Raw genomic sequence first — 16,982 nt, 5'->3', positions numbered from 1 at the left:
TGAAGTATTTAAGAGGATGAAAACATAAAGATGTTTAAATAAATATGTGTATGTTTAGAAGGCAGGTAAGAGATACACATATTTTTTTAATTGCATATAAATCATACTTGTTTTGCAAAGGGATTGTGGAATCATGATGATATTAGACACCCCACCTCTACATGTCACCTTAATTTTTCCTGAGATCATCTTAAAAGTAATTAGCTCCTGAATTTTCAAGTCTATCTGATGTATTATTTTGAATACCAGAATATTACTTTGGTCTCCCTTCTCCCTAGAGAAAAAGGAACTCGAGGAGCTTTGAAAATATTAAAAACCCTTTCCTCGTCTTCTAGATTTTTACTTTGAATTCTGAAACACAGTTTAGGAATTCAGTATGACTGTTAGGTTTGCAAGAAAAACATTTCTCTCAAAGTAGCCTCAAGCCTATAGAAACTGTATATTCAATCCTAGTGTTCAATTTATTTTTGTTTCAGAGGACCATCTAGTTTTTCTTTTTCTGAATCTGATTTTTCCATCACTGATACTGATTTTTCTGTTATAGACTCAGGTGGTCAGAAATGGGCAGATCGGCCTAGAAATTAAAAGAGGTTATAAAAGGACTCAATGATTGAAAGCAAATTCAGAGGGAGAAAGGGTTACATATAATTTTGAAGACATGTTCATATGTCTACTCATCAAATCCCCAACTAAAATAAAAGGCTTAAATTCTTTTACTTCTAAGCAAGTTTTCCGTGGCTTCAAAATAATTATAAAGATCTAATATAAAAGAAAGATAATATGTTGGCATTTCTTTGCTTCCCATTTTCTCAGTTTATTCATTCCCTAAGTGAATATTTACTGGTTGGACATTGTACCAATCATGATAATACAATAATCTCAGGAGAGTAACTGCCTTTATCTAGGGAGGAAGAGAGAATAAGGACAATAGTGAGATAAATTGTCACGATAACACTGGAAGAATGCAAGCTCCATGGAGGCAAGCATTTTCATGGTTCTGTTTAGTTACATATCATAAACACCTAAACCAGCACCTGGCTTAGGGAAGACACATGATATATTTGTTGAATGCTGAATAGATGTGATGGGACACACACAGTGCAATTCGGAGACCAAGGGATGGTCAGAAAAGACTTCCCCAGTAAAAGATAAGTCTAACCTCTGGGAATATTGACATGATTGAGCCAAGTAGAGTTAGAGCAGGACCTTCTGTATCAACGGAACAGAGAATTCCAAAATTGAGGTTAGAGAGAAGAGAGAGCTGAAAGAATTGCTGTTAATTCTACATGGCTCCAGCAATGAGTGAGGGGTGGGGCCTGCAGAGCTGGTTGAAGTAGATACAGGACAGACTCTGAAAGGCCTGATGAGTCATGCTAAGAAGTTTGAACATTAGACCAGAATCCATTGAATAATTTTAAGCATGCAGGAGCTTGAAAAAAAAAAAAGGCAGATATATTTTAGGAAAGGATTACTCTAGCTGAAGTGTGGCAGATGGATTGAAGAAGAAGGTTGGAGTTGAGGAGACCAGTTAGGAGGCTTTGCAGACATCAAAGCAGCATACAAATGACGGTGGCCTATATTAAGGAAAAAGTAAAACAACAGAGAGAAATAGGCATATTTAAGTGGTTTTAAGGTGTTAGAAATGACAAGATTTGTTGGCTGCCTGGAATGAGGTGAAAAGAAGGAGCTAAGTAAGACAAAAGAGACAAAGGTAAGACCCAGTTCTACAGCTTTGGACAACTGAGTTGATAGTTGACATTTCCCAAGGTGAAAAAGATATGTTTGGTAAGGAAGGTGACAAGTTCACATTTGGACATGCTAGATTGTTTAAAGTATCTTGTTGAAATAGCCCTAGTTTCTGTACTGATCCCAGAAATCTGGGACAGATTTAGACCCAGACTAAGTCCATTACAACTAATGGATGAAACAAATCTAAGTACCTATCATAGCACTTAGAAGCAATAGTTGTCATACATTTAAAACAAATTGCATTTATAATATAAAAGTATTATTTTTTTTATAAAAGTCTTTATGAAATGCAAAAGTAGCGGGACATGGTGGCTCACACCTATAGTCCCAGCTACTCGGAAGGCTGAGGCAGGAGGATCACTTTTCTTATAAAAATCTTTATGAAATGCAAGGGTAGAAGGGCATGGTGGTTCATGCCTGTATACCCAGCTACTTGGGAGTCTGAGGCAGGAGGATCGCTTGAGCCCAGGAGTTCAAGACTACAGTGCACTATGTTTGTGCCTGTGAATAGCCACTGTGCTCTAGCCTGGGCAACATAATGAGACCCCATCTCAAATTTTTTTAAAGAAGTGCAAAGGTTTACAAAGAGCAAACTGTTTCTGAGCGTTACGTTATTGTAATTATCCTGAATTGTGACTAATCAATGAAAAGAATGGCGCCACAGACCAAGTTACCACAAATGATGCTCTGTATGCTTTAGGAATTAATTATATCTGTACAGGTGAGACACTTAAATATTTTTGCACTTATAGCTACATGACAAGCAAGCACTAAAGTAACATATTGAATTGAACATACAGATTGAGCATCCCTAATTTAAAATCCGACATGCTCTGAAATTCAAAACTTTTTGAGCACCAACATGACGGTACAAGTTACCCTAAACACCTTGTTTTAACAGTAAATAAGTATAAGAAAATGATTGCTTGTCGGTAGCATATAAATTCAGAGTCAGAAATGATAGTGGTGTCAAACAACCACAGATTGTCCACATAGGTGGCTGAGATAGTGACAGCTTTGCTTTCTGGTGGTTCAATGTACACAAACTGTTTCATGCACAAAATTATTAAAAATATTATAAAATATTAGGCTGGGTGTGGTGGCTCATGCCTGAATCCCAGCACTTTGGGAGGCCGAGGCAGGTGGATCACGAGGTCAGGAGTTCAAGACCGGCCTGGCCAACATGGTGAAACCCTGTCTTTACTAAAAATACAAAAATTAGCCAGGTGTGGTGGCACGTGCCTATAGTCCCAGCTACTTGGGAGGCGGAGGCAGGGGAATTGCTTGAATCTGGGAGCCAGAGGTTGCAGTGAGCCAAGACTGTGCCATTGCACTCCAGCCTGAGCAACAGAGTGAAACTCCCTCTCAAAAAAAAAAAAATAAAAATAAAAAATATATATATATTATAAAATATTATTTTCAGGCTATGTGTGTAATGTGTATACAAAGCATAAATGAATTTTGTGTTTATATTTAGGTCCCATCCCAAGTATTCCAGAGTATGCTAAGTATACCCAAGTATTTCAAAATCCAGAAAAATCCAGCGTCTGATGCACTTCTGTTCCCCAGCATTACTGATAGGGAATACTCAACTTATATATACCCACATGTATTTTTAAACATATATAATTTCTTGTATTTTATCTTGCTTGGTTCTACAAAAGATATTAGAATAAAGATAGAAGAACTGTTCAAAATGCAAACATCTATAACCCCTAGTTTATATTGGCAATTATGGACAACACTTATTAATTAAGAGCTAATTAACTGAACTACTTTATGTGTTTCAACCTATTTTCATTTATTACATAATTTTTAATTTACTAAATATGTACTTAGCATGTATATGTAAACCTAATAATGTTTCTGGAATACTAGCAGATCCATTCTGACATCAGCATCCAGATCGTTGCCTTTTATTGCTAGGAAAACCACACAAGTGTGATGCAATGGCACAGGTCGTATCCTGATGGTGGTGGTAATTCCTAGTCTTCCCAGAGATGCTGCAAGCAAGTGGCATGTCACTGCAGTGGCAGACGAACCATTTAAAAGGAAGCATTTTGCTTTGAAGAAGAAAGCTAAGGGTTTTCAAATGGAACGTGAGGCTGTGGCATCCAGTTCTGCTTCCAGTGCATCAGCCCTCATCTCTTTACAATGAATGTCACCTTCTACCTCCTTATCTGATGTACATAGGACTCTAGAGGACCTGATAACTGTATTTGTACAAGCAAGGGGAAGAATGTAAAATTCACCAAGCTCCACCGTTGTGTTTTAGAATATTCTATTTAAAAATACAACATTATAATGCTGAACTTCAGTAAGCAGGTAAGAGGACCATTAGAAAGGTGAAAATTAAGTACAGATTGTGGAGCAACATCATTTATGCTCATCAGAGAGAGAGAATAACATAAGCAGCATGGGAGACTTTTACCCCCATCCAGTCAATGAGAGTGTATGATGAGAGATAGGAATCCACTGTTTCCACTGTTGTTCTCAGCTCCTTTATATCTTTTGTGTGAACCTCTTACTACTCTATGAGTGATTGCAGATTTTAAAGCAGTGCATTTTTCCTACTCGATAACCTTCTTTATTATATTCCAAGCCATGTTTAATGTATAATGATGCACATATTATACATTCATACATGCATATTAGTGAATAGGTTTATACCTGTTTGTAGTGAATAGGTACATAGTACCATGAATACTATTCTTTAGAGATGACTTACAGAATTTAAACCAACCCCAATGTAAATCTGGCTTCATGCTCCACACACATAAGTAAAAACCAAAATGTCATCCCCCACACTAGCACTGACTCAGAGGGAAGCTCCACCATTTATGTTCCAAGAGCATTTTACAGAAAGGGCTTTGATTCATGGTGCTAAGAGACAGAAACACTCCAGTGTGCACTTGGCATATTTCGCTGTATAGCTAGCTACCAAAGCAAGGGTTCTGAACCAAGAGACACATTTCATTCTCATCATGGAAGTCAAGCTCAAGAATCAGACCATTTTGCTGACCAACTGATTAATTTCCAACTTAAGCAGCAGTGGGAAGTTCTCACTCTTTCCAAGCCAATGATAGTTTTGGTTTTTATTGGACCAACTTCATGTAAATGACACTGACCGATAGTTGATTCAGAACAATCAAGTCCAATTTGATGTACTATTCCTTTATCAAATTAGCCTAAATTGCATGCAAAGCCCCTCAATGGGTTTTAAAATGCAGTTGTATGTCAGACCTTGCTATAGGTGCATTTGAATTCAATATGTGCCAATTAAATTGTACTTTGAACATTTTATGGAAGTTAGCTCTTAAAATGCATTTCCTACATCAGATATTTCTAAAGTAAAGTGAATAACTACCTGCTCATTTATCTTTTTGTTTAAATACAGATTTTAATATACTTAATTTGTTTAAAGAAAAACCTTTCTAGAGCTAACATTTAATCTTTAGGACTTTTGGGGATTGATTGTTTCTTTGCAGGCTGAACAACATAATAACAGTTATGTCCCACCAACATTGTGGTGTTATTATCTTTACATTGCAATGAAGAGAGCAAGGCAGAGATGCTTCTGGTCATGATTCTGAGATCAGTCACCTGCCTGCTTCATGTATAGTAAGGTAGAGGATCGTTGTTCTATGAGTTCTGGTTCAGTGTCCTTTTCACTGCTCTACTGTCTACTGCAAGAAAGGGAAAATAGGTGTATGAAAAATAGAGAAGTGGCTGCTTACCATGTAAGTCATGAGAAAGCCTATCAGTGACTTTGAAATCAGCTCATAAAGGGAAAAACAGAGACTATACTAATAAATTCAGTGCCTAATTAGCATAAATCTTTTTACAGCCTTGGGATTTTTCCATGGTTTAATCCTTTGTGAAATAAAATGCTCCATAATGGTTTATAACACACCATCCTGTGGCAGCTTTAGTTTTGGGGAAATGATACATATGTCTTCATAAAACAAATAATTCAGAGCATATCTCTTTACACCTGTATGCTCGTTTTTAAGGGCAGGGTCTACACATTCACATTTTCATGAATATGATATGAATATGAAATATTGATTAATCTGTATTAATTTAACTAATATAAAAGATGGTTATGGAAGTTAGCTTTTCAAATGCATTTCCTACATCAGATATTTCTAAAGTAAAATGAATAACTTCCTGCTCATTTATCTTTTTGTTTAAATACAGATTTTAATATACTTAATTTGTTTAAAGCAAAAACCTTTCTAGAGCTAACATTTAATCTAAAATCCCAGCATTTATTTTTCCTGCACTTAGCCTGAAACAATACTACAAGGAAATTCAACTGGACATTCGCTAATAGATTTAAAACATAAAATAAAGAAAGCAATGAAAATGTGACAGAAACAAGCTCCTCTCATTCAGGAAGGAAGGAATGAAACAGAGCCTGACAGAATCTGATTGTTGTTCTACTAGGAGTAGTTTTAGAGAAAATATCAGCCTAGTAAAATGTATTTCCTTTTTGCATCTTGCCTACTTAGCTGCTGACATTCCACAGTCTCATATTATTCTCTGAATAAATTATACTCATTTTGTTTAAAAAAATTTTAACGTATATTTAAATAGTGCAGTTTTCAGGGGAAGAGGAACTGTGCTGAGCTGTGTGTTATACTAATGGCATTCGGTGCAGAATGAGTCATCATGGTTTTTATTTATTCATTCATCCTTGGATCCTTTTAAAAGTCTCCAAGGCCCTAATGACCATCATCATTATCATCAGTAAAAACTGCTTTCTGGTGAAAAGGCAATAGGCATTAAATTTAGAGGCAGCGTTAAATTATCGGTAAAGAGGACTTGAAATAGTACTACTTGCATATTCCTGGACACAATATACTGAAAGTTCATATAGCAGCACTCAAGCAATCTTTTTTATAAAGTTTGTGATTAAGATATTCTCTTCTCTTTTCAAGGCAATACATTTAGCTCAGAAGAAAATAAAATATAGGCCAGTTTCTATGCTCCAGTTGTAAACACTGGAAGTCAAAGGTTTCAGCCATAACAAGGTTCTTAATTATAAATAAAACTTTTAAAAAATTATCAGTATTAAAATTTTATTTCAAGCATTTCCCCTACCTACTACAGTTCCTTAAATGTAATAAACATTGTCTAGTGAGTGAGTGAAAAAGCAGTGAGAAGAGTTTTAATAAACTTTGTTAAGTCTTTTTTGTCTCAGACATACTTTAAATATCCCAATGTCATTCAATAAGCTAATAGAGGTCTTACGTCTCATGTATAATCTCCAGCAACAGAATTAGACTAGATCCTCAGGGCCAAAATCCACTCATTCAGGGATGAACTTGCGTGGCATTGAAAGTATGGAAAAATTAGTACCTTGTGATAAATCAAGAGAATCATTACAGCTGGCAGTCCTCATAACTTTCCCTTATCCACAATCCCATCATCATTTGGGTAGTCGATGACATTCAGAAAGATATCAGGAAGAGAAAGGACTAGAGAAGTTGACTACTTAGGTTTGTGGAAACATTGTAGGTTACTTCAAAGTGTTCTGAATTTGAAGCAAAGCTGAGTTACAGATCATTATCTGCTATATATAAATGGTTCATTCTATTAAACTATCTATCTAACCTTAGGCATTGCGAGATGTCTGATACTGAAGCAAGTGGTCAGGTATTTCAACTTTCTGCCTTGTTTTTTTTTTTTTTTTTTAAAAAAGACATAAAATCTCTGTATGGAACAGAATACCATGTAATTTGCAATGTAGCTTCTGTTACAGGCTATGGTCAATGAATTTTCTAGCTCTGTGAATGTGGTTCTTTTTTAATTTGGTCAATTTTTTTTTTAATTGAAAGTGAGAGTGACATATCTTTTTGAAAGCAGCTGACAATCTCTTCAAAGCCTCAATGTCCTTTTCTATAAAGTGGAAATGCTAGCTAGCCTTGTTCACATTTAGAGTGGCTATAGTAATCAACCGAGACAATCTATGTGAAAGCGTTTTTGTTCATTGTTAGGAATTGCACCAATGCAAGTTGTTGCTGTTGCTCTTTTTGTTATTGTTCTGAGTCTTCCAGTGGTTTTAAAAAGGATAAAATTGCGTTTTCACTCTTTATCACATTCTTTAATAAACAGGCTTTTATTTACCCCCAAATTTTAAAGCATAATTTAAAGCCATGTCTGGTTTTATTGTTGATTGTTGTAAACAGATTTCCCTAATCTGGGTATATAGTGAGGCAGAGGTTGTTGAAAAGAATTCGCTTCCATTGACACTCTAAACTCTTCCGGCTCGTCAGTACTTCTACAAAGTGGAAAATGACTTCTTCTTTAATCAGAGCCTTCCTGTTGCCTCTTGCAAAGTCATGTCTTATCTCTCTGAAGCTCCTTTTCCCTGCTGCTTGAGAATGATAGCATTTTCTCCCTCCAGCTTGCCCCACCTCCCTTACCAGAGCAGATTGACCAATGCCTCATCTCAGTAGCAGGCTGATCAGTAGCAGACTGATGATGGGATCTCCTTTGGAAAGAATTCTGCAATTTGACATTTTTTTCATCATCCTTTTTGTTTTAATCCTTAACATTACAATTACTCACTTTTTAAAAGAACTCTGAATGAAATGTATGTAGTTTATTTTGCATTCTTACTACACGAATAGCATCTTTATTATCTTTTAACTGCCTATAAAACATTAATGGAGGTCAAAACAGGATCTTATACTTCTATGGTTCATGTTTTTGAGCTGGAAAATCATTCTTAACTGTTAGTATTGTAGGAGAGGAAAAACATCTTTTTCCATCTACCCTTCTAAGTTCTTGACTGGGCCTCCTTTAACAGAAGACAGATTAATAGGAAAAAGGCATACAAATTTATTTAAGGTAAGTTTTTTGTGACACAGGAGCCTTCATAAGGAAGTGAAGACCCAAAGAAATGGTTATATCTGACCGTTGTTATGCTAGGTTTGATGAAAAGTAGAAAGTCATGGAAAAATGGGTTAGGACAAAGAGTGTAAAATAAGTGTAATAGACAGAGGGGAAGCCTAGGAAGGCCTGTTAGTTCTGATTCCCCTCAGTGTCCCATATTCAGAGGTAAGAATGCTCCTTTCCTCAGGGTAGAAGGAGGGCACCTCCCACATGAGAGGCTTATAACCTGCTTCAGGGGAGAAGGACAGAAAAGACCAGGGAGAACTTTCTGCCGTTTCTCAAATTCCTTCACCTTAAAATATTCAATATGCCAAGGTGCCGTATTTTGGTATAGCATATGCTGAACCCCATCAGTTTCAAAAGTGAAATAATGCTCTGCACTGTCACCAGGTTTAGCATGTGTGTTAGGTAGTTAAATCTTTTTTGTTACTGTAAGAAACCTGCTCCCAGATTAACTGATATGAGGTATAACAGTTAAAACTTCATAGGCATTTTGAATTGTATCGATAGCTGGGAATTTCTAGACAATTCAAAACTTTCTAAATCTTGTATACTCTATAGACTTCTGAAGTCAAATTGCCGTCTTGAAATTTCAGTTGTTCAGAATTATATACTAAGATTAGCTGGCGAAGTAGACTTGGGTCTTCTAATTACTGATCACAATGACTTAAGAAAACATGGTTAAACTACTTAAATGTTTAAGCAGTGTTTGCAGTTGAAATAACTTTTGGGCTCAGCATTTGCCCAATTTACCACACTAAGAACAAAATATTCTAATCCTTCAAATAGATTAAATTGAGTGCTGAAAAATTCAATTTCACACAGTATCTACGAGTATATTTATATAGGACTGAAATTAATTATGTAGAACAATTTGAGTTTCAACACCTATAGTTATGGAATTTGGAAATGTAAAAAACAGAGAGCTTTTAGTGTTATTGATATATTTGAAAGCTTCACCACCAAACCTCCTCTTCAGCAAATTTTTATATGGCTTTTAAAAAATTTCTTTAAAATGAATTTTAGTTCTCTATAAGTAAATCAAAGAGTGTTCCACCAAAGTGAACCATATAATAAGGCGAGGCATTTTTTCAACTGTACAAAACTGAGAATTCAATCTGACAAATATTTATTGGGGCACATAGATTAATAAGACAAAATCCCTGCCTACTTACAATTTAAGTCTTAGAATAAATAGAGGGTGTGTAATAAAGTTGTCAGACTGAGAGCTCAACTCAGTTCGTGTGGTGGCTACTGTATTTGGGTGATCCTAATAGTCCTAAATATTAATCTAGAAGAAGGCCAGTAGAGCAATTCTTAACATCCAATCTTTTACCCATGGTTGGGATAAGCCTCGCTTTGGAGAAAATGTTATATATGTAAGTTTACCAAACAGGTAAGCTTAAGGGGAAAAGTGAATTTATTATTCTATTACAAAATAGGGGGGATGATCTCTTTCCTAAAAGATTCATAGTTGAGGTGATTTAACTAGCAAACACCTGTAGTGGCATTAACATAGAATCAATTTTGCAAAAAAATCAATTTACATTTAATTTTCCAAAAGTGACAGCCCATAAGGCCAACGCCTAGAAAGGTGATGATTGTAGAGTGAACATTTTATAAGATGAGGACATCTTTCAAAAGTTGACATATTTGGTTGGCATTCACTGTTAAACTGATAGAATACCTGATCATTCCCGCTAAGCCAAAGGCATAGGGTAAAAATATGGCAAGGGACCCTTCTAAAATGTGGCTTCTTTTTCCACCCACAGAAACACTATGTTATTATAATTCAAAACAGAATATGGGCAATAAAATATTTTTATACTAAACTGTTAATTTCGAATGAATACATTAAAAAATAAACAGTTGCTGACTGCATAAAGGAGAAAATTTCACTGCTGATACTTACAGTTTTTTTTTTTTAAGAAAGCAGTGATTTTGCCAAGTTTCATAGTTCAGGCATTAGAACTCTGCCGCTGCTCCAAAAAATAAAAATAAATAATAACTAGTTAAATTAGTGTTTGGGGAAATAGATTAGATTGTAATGTATGCAAGCAATTAAGCAACACTGACTTGATTCACTGTGATGTCTAAAATGGCATTTTAAAAAATGAAAGTAGCTAAATTTGGCCCTGATAAAATATATAGCAGCAATGGGTTAGGAATTTTGCAGTTTTGCCCAAAGAGTCCAATCAAACAACCCATATATTAGGTGGCCGTTAACATGCTGGCAGCTGAATTTTTTACATCAGTTTCCAAGGTTGCACAGTAATTACATCTACTGTGAGTCATTTTTGCAGCATATTTTATAAAACTTTTACAGGTTTGCTGGGAAGTGATTATTCAAAGTCACCTTTTATAGATTCTACCATGAATATTAGACAATTCTTTGAAAATGTTAGTGTTTACCACTCACATTGCTTCTGGTTTAGGTGTAGCTGGCATTTGAGCGTTTAGTATAGTATATTATAGTATATGAGTAGAACTTCCTTTTCTTTGTAGACCCTCTGTTCCCTAGCATTACCAGTTTATGTTCCCACTGAGCTACTGCCAGAACAAAATAAATCCAGTTGCCTTTTGCTGTTCAAGGCCAACCAAGCAACCATGGAAAGAATTTGTTGTTCTGAGCATTTGTCCTAGCATGTCATTACAAGGTAGTGATGTGCAATCTCATGACCAGTGCAGTCCACAAAAGGGTTGCTCATTTAAAGTGCTGACGAATTTAGATGTAGTATTTTTGTGCTTGCCCTTTTATTCTTATTACCAATTATATCCAGTCAGTGCCCAGAGATGTATTTGAGGCTGTGATTGGATAAACCACTTAGCATAACTTTTCGATTCACTGCTTATTAAATCAAATATGCATTAGCTTATTCTATTTGCATTAGTACATTTTTACAGCTGAATGAAAAGTCCTGGTCGTTTCTTCAGATTAATATTTCAAACATATCTTACGGTTTTGTTGCAGGGATGGCATCATATTAATTTTAGGCTATAAAGGCCGGGTAAGAAAAATAACAGGTTGCATTTTAGGGAATGTTGCATGATTTCACTTCGGTCAATATCAGTGTTGGAATTGGGGAATCAGTATTGGAATTCAGGAGGGGGAAGATAAGTGGCAGTAAAACTTGGGCTCTATGGAAGGTTAAAAACAAAAAGGGAAGAGAACAAACTACTCTTGTTTTCTGGGGTCAGTAGCAGCCTCAGCACAATCTCCAGCAAAGCCCAAATAATATGTGATATCTCTAGCTCAAAAGCTGTGGGCGTCAGAAGATGATGGTTGGCATAGTAGAACCAACGTCTTTCACCTTTCTGCTCACCAAGGATCCAAAAAGCAAATGCAGTTTTGTTTTCTCCATTTTCCTCACTCTTTCGCCATGGTAGTAAGCATGTTTGTAAGCTTTGCTGATTCCTCTGCCTTTGCCACCTTGAAATCTTCTGTTTACATGGTCTGCGTGTTGTGACCAATTTGCTTATGGGGTTCCCTCACTTCTCCTCATTCAAAGGAGAACACATTTTTGAAATCAGATTTTAGACCTTAAAATTTATAAATAGCAATTTCTACAGTTTTGGAAAAACATTTGAAAACTGCTTATTCATCCAACATGTATCTAGAGAGGGTCTGCTCTTGGGTGGAGGCTCTTCTTAGCAGTGTGGGTTCAGTGGTAAAGACAAACATCTTGTCTTCATGGAGTTTACATTCTGATGGAAGAGAGTTGATTAAAAAAATTATTATAAGTGCTGTGAAGAGAAAAAAGCAGGGTAAGGGAGAGAGAAAAACAAGTTAGTCACTATTTTAGATAAAATGTTCAAGAAAGGCCTTTGTGAGGAAGTGACATTTGTACAGACCTAGGTGAAGCGGGAGAATGAGTCCTGCCACGCTCTGAGAGTAGAGTATTTCAGAAGGACTAACTAGCTCCTGCAAAGGCTTTGAGGCAAGAACACAATTAACATGCTTAGAAGCAGCAAATGCAGCTAGAACAGAGAAAATAAACAAAACATTGGAAAGATGGAGATATAAACAGTGGCCGGATGATGAAGAACATTTGAGGTCCCTCTTAGGCAGCTGGATTTTATTCTGAATGTCCTGGGATGCCATGAACGATTTCAGGCAGGGAAAGTAGCATTTTCTGACTCACCTTTCTAAAATATAGCTCAGCTGCTGTGTGGAGAATATTATGAAGGAACTAGGGTTGAGCATGTGAGAGACTGGAAGCAAGGGGATCCATTAGAAGACCATACTGTAGTTTATGCTAACAATGTACATGTCTTGGGCTACATTAGTAGCAGTTGAGGTGGCAAGAAATAATCAAGATGCAGGGTATATATTGAAGACTTGGTAGGATGTTGGTGAATTTGGATGAGGAATGCAGGAAAGAAAGTCAAAGATGAGCTCTGGCCCTTTAGCCTGAGCAAGTGCATAAATACTGCTGCCACTTATCAAAATGGGGTAACCTGAGGAGGAGCAGTTTGGAAGGCAAAGAGGAGTGTATTAGTCAGTTTGGGCTGCTATAACAAAATACCAACAACTGGATGCTTCAACAACAGAAATTTATTTCTCACAGTTCTAGAGGCTGAGAAGTCCAAAATCAAGTTGCTGGTTGATTTGCTTCTTGTTGAGGTCTCTCTTGCTGGCATCTTTCTGTGTTTTCACATGGCAGAGAGAGAAAGAGTGAGAATGGGAGAGAGAGAGCACGCTAGCAAGCTAGCTCTTGGTGTCTCTTCTAAAAAGAGACTGATCCCATCAAACCAGAACCTCACTCTCATGACCTCGTCTAACCTTAATTACTTCCCAAAAGCTCCATCTCCAAATACCATCACACTGGAGATTAGCGTTTCAACATATGAACTTGGGGGAGACACAAACATTCAATCCATAACAGGGAGATATGGTTTTGGTCATTTTTCTGCTTTTCTTAACTGCAGATGCAGACTTGTTTCAGTCACTCAAGTAAATATGAATAGTTAACTACAGGAGTGTGGAGCTCAGGGAGAGTTTGAGGTGGGAGGTATAAATCTGGAAGCCTTCTCATAAAGATTTAAAACCACAAAAGGGATGTGAACACCTAGGAAGTTGAAGGAGGAGGAAAAATGCCAAGGACGAAAAGAATTGGCAGATTCAGTAAGGAGACTAAGAAGTTCCTGAGGCAACAAGAATACTAGCAGAGTATTGTGTCTTAGAAACCAAAGAAAGAATAGTGTTTTTTTGTTGTTGTTTTGTTTTGTGTTTTTTTTTTATTATTATACTTTAAGTTTTAGGTTACATGTGCACAATGTGCAGGTTTGTTACATATGTATACATGTGCCATGTTGGTGTGCTGCACCCATTAACTCATCATTTAGCATTAGGTATATCTCCTAATGCTATCCCTCCTCCGTCCCTCCACCCCACAACAGTCCCTGGTGTGTGATGTTCCCCTTCCTGTGTCCATGTGTTCTCACTGTTCAATTCCCATCTATGAGTGAGAACATGTGGTGTTTGGTTTTTTGTCCTTGCAATAGTTTGCTGAGAATGATGGTTTCCAGCTTCATCCATGTAGAATAGTGTGTTTTAAGAGGGAGAGAGAGAGACAGAGCTTAATTGCGTCAAATGCCATTGATGGGTCAAATAAGATAAGTACTAAGAACTGGCCTTTGATCCTAAGTGAAGTAACACAGGAACAGAAAACCAAATACCACAGGTTCTCACTTATAAGTGGAAGCTAAACATTGAGTACACAGGAACACAAAGATGGGAAGAATAGATACGGGGGTCTACCTGAGGGAGTGTGAGAGGAGACTGAGGGTCAAAAAACTACCTATCGGATACTAGAGGTAGCGATTTTGTCACTACCTGGATGAGAAAATCATTTGTACACCAAACCCCAGCAACATGCAATTTACTCATGTAACAAACCCACACATGTACCCCTAAACCTAAAATAAAAGTTGAGAAAAGAAAAAATAAAGAACTGACTATTGGATATAGCTAGAAGGAGAATGCTAGGGATCCTGACAAGAATGGCTTCTGTGGAAAAATGGAGAAGACAGCCTGAATGGAGTGGACTAGCAAGAGAAGTAAGTGAAGAAGTGAATATGGAAAGCCTACACATGGAAGCCTTTTGAAGGTTTTGTTTTGCTGCAAGGTAGAGGGAAGAAATGGGACAATAATTAGGATGTGTGGTCTAGAAAAGAATTTTTTTTTCAACTTTTAGTTTAGATACAGGGGATACATGTGCACATTTGTTGCAAAGGTATATTGCATGATGTTGAGTACGATTGAACCTATCACCCAGGTAGCGAGCACAGTACCCAATAGGTAGCTTATCAATCCTTCCCCCACTTCTTCTCCCTTCTTGTGTTCTCCAGTCTATTGTTTCCATCTTTATGTCTGTGTATATTCAATGTTTAGCTCCTTCTTATAAGTGAGAACATGCAGTATTTGGTTTTCTGTTTCTACATTAGTTTGCTTAGGATAATGGCCTCCAGCTCCATCCATGTTGCTGCAAAAGATGTGACTTTCTTTTTTATGGCTGTGTAGTCTTCCATGGTATTTATATACCACATTTTCTCTATCCAATCCACCATTGATGGGCATCAGGTTGAATCTATGTTTTTCTTATTGTGAATAGTGCTGGATGAGCATACAGATGCATGTGTCTTTTTGGTAGAACAATTTATTTTCCTTTGGATATATATGCAGTAATGGGATTGCTGAGTCGAATGGTAGTTCTAAGTTCTTTGAGAAACCTCCAAACTGCTTTCCACAGTGGCTGAACAAATTTACATCCCCTGCAACAGTGTATACGTGTTTCCTTTTCTCTGCAGTCCTGCCAACACCTGTTATTTTTTTTTATTATTTTTTAATAGAAGCTATTCTGGTATCTCTTTGTGGTTTTGATGTGCGTTACTCTGATGGTTAGTGATAATGAGCATTTTTTCATGTTTCTTGGCCACTTGTATGTCTTAGAGAAGAGTATTTTTTAAATGAGAGATACTGCAGCCTGCATTTATGCTGATTCAGTAGAAAAGTAGAAACTGAAAATACAAGAGAAAGAATAGCTGTAGAAGTGAATGGTCCAGAAGGAATGAGATGCACTGCACAAGCAGAGGAGTTGGTCTTACATGGGAACGCGGTTCCCATTGTAAAGAAAGAAAACGCAGAGTACATGGGGATAGATTCCATAGTGAGAAGATAAAGTAATTCTTTTCTGATTTCTCAGTCTTGTACTGAAATAAGAGGCAAGCTCATTAGCTGATAGTGAGGAGTAGAGAGAAATGTCGGAAGTTGGGGAAAAAGGAAAGGATATGGGTGTGAAACACCAGCTTAGAAAAGTAGAAGTATACATCGACTATATAAATATAGTGGGATGCTGAAGGCCCATTTAAAATCAGAAATATAAATTTAAGATGAGACCAGTGAGTGTCTCTCTATTGAAAATGAGCTTAGCCTGTGTTTTTTCCTAGCCAACTTTGCTACCTGGTGCAGGCAGATAGTAGGTGGAGAGTTGCATTTTTAAAGAAGATTAGGGTTGTTCTAGGTGAGTAAAGTCAGAGGTGGTCAGAAGTAGAGAGACAGAAGAGTTCTTTTGTTTTTTTCTTTTTATCATTTCCAGTAATCTTTTGCTAAAACCAGTTTCCCTAACTAAAACCCATTGTGTATGCTGGTATGTAGGCGTTCAATTTTTTCTTAGTCATGCCATAACTAAAAAATTCAAAAGCTGAAAAATAGCTTTCCCAACATAAGTACTATAATTTGTTCCATCTCCCACTTATTTAATTCAAGTTGAGAACTCTTTTTAAACTCCTTTTTACCAGTTTTTCTAGTTTTTCTTATATAATATATAACAGCATAAGCTGTAGAGAAACAATTATGGATGTTATTAACATTGGCACTTTTGAGTTTCAAAACAACTTGCTGTAAGAATGTTTAGAAAAATACCTTATTCATGAAAAGGGGTTTGTTTAAAATGAATCATATTACATTTGGTGAGTGCATATAATTCCCTAATTCCATGAAAACCATTAGCAAATGTAATTTTATTGATGAAGATAGCAATGCAAATACTGATACATTTTCCCCCAAATGCTTATATAGCCAATCAGGATATAAAAAACAAAAATCTTAGTTCATTCGAGTGGTAGCCTTTTAATCTCACACTTTTTTTCCCCTCATTTCTGCCCTTCCACTTCCTTGAGAGAGGGACCATGATGCAAAATAGGGGCATACAATAAAGAATTGACCGCTACAGAAATGTGGAAGACAGGAAGGCATCACAACTGGAGCCTAGGCAGTGGCAGATGTCTTCTTCCCTTCTCCTTTGTTGGAATATGGTAGTATCTAAGTA

General features: G+C 36.6%; 1 protein-coding gene and 1 long non-coding RNA gene across 3 annotated transcripts in view; both read left to right on the top strand.

Annotated features, from left to right (window-relative positions):
* LOC134760258 (uncharacterized) overlaps window positions 1–10,535 on the top strand; it is a 49,652-nt gene extending 39,117 nt beyond the window's left edge. For both annotated transcript variants that reach the window (XR_010137444.1, XR_010137445.1), the window contains one exon: window positions 3,676–10,535. This is a non-coding gene — a long non-coding RNA (uncharacterized LOC134760258). The remainder of the gene's footprint in view (window positions 1–3,675) is intronic.
* Window positions 1–16,982, top strand: part of DPH6 (diphthamine biosynthesis 6) — a 450,913-nt gene that overhangs the window by 378,150 nt on the left and 55,781 nt on the right. The window lies entirely within an intron of this gene.

Source organism: Pongo abelii, chromosome 16 (assembly GCF_028885655.2).
Source record: "Pongo abelii isolate AG06213 chromosome 16, NHGRI_mPonAbe1-v2.0_pri, whole genome shotgun sequence".
In the NCBI taxonomy this organism is placed as follows: domain Eukaryota; kingdom Metazoa; phylum Chordata; class Mammalia; order Primates; family Hominidae; genus Pongo; species Pongo abelii.
The sequence above is the reverse complement of the archived record's forward strand: the minus strand, read 5'-3'. Positions and strand labels throughout refer to the sequence as shown.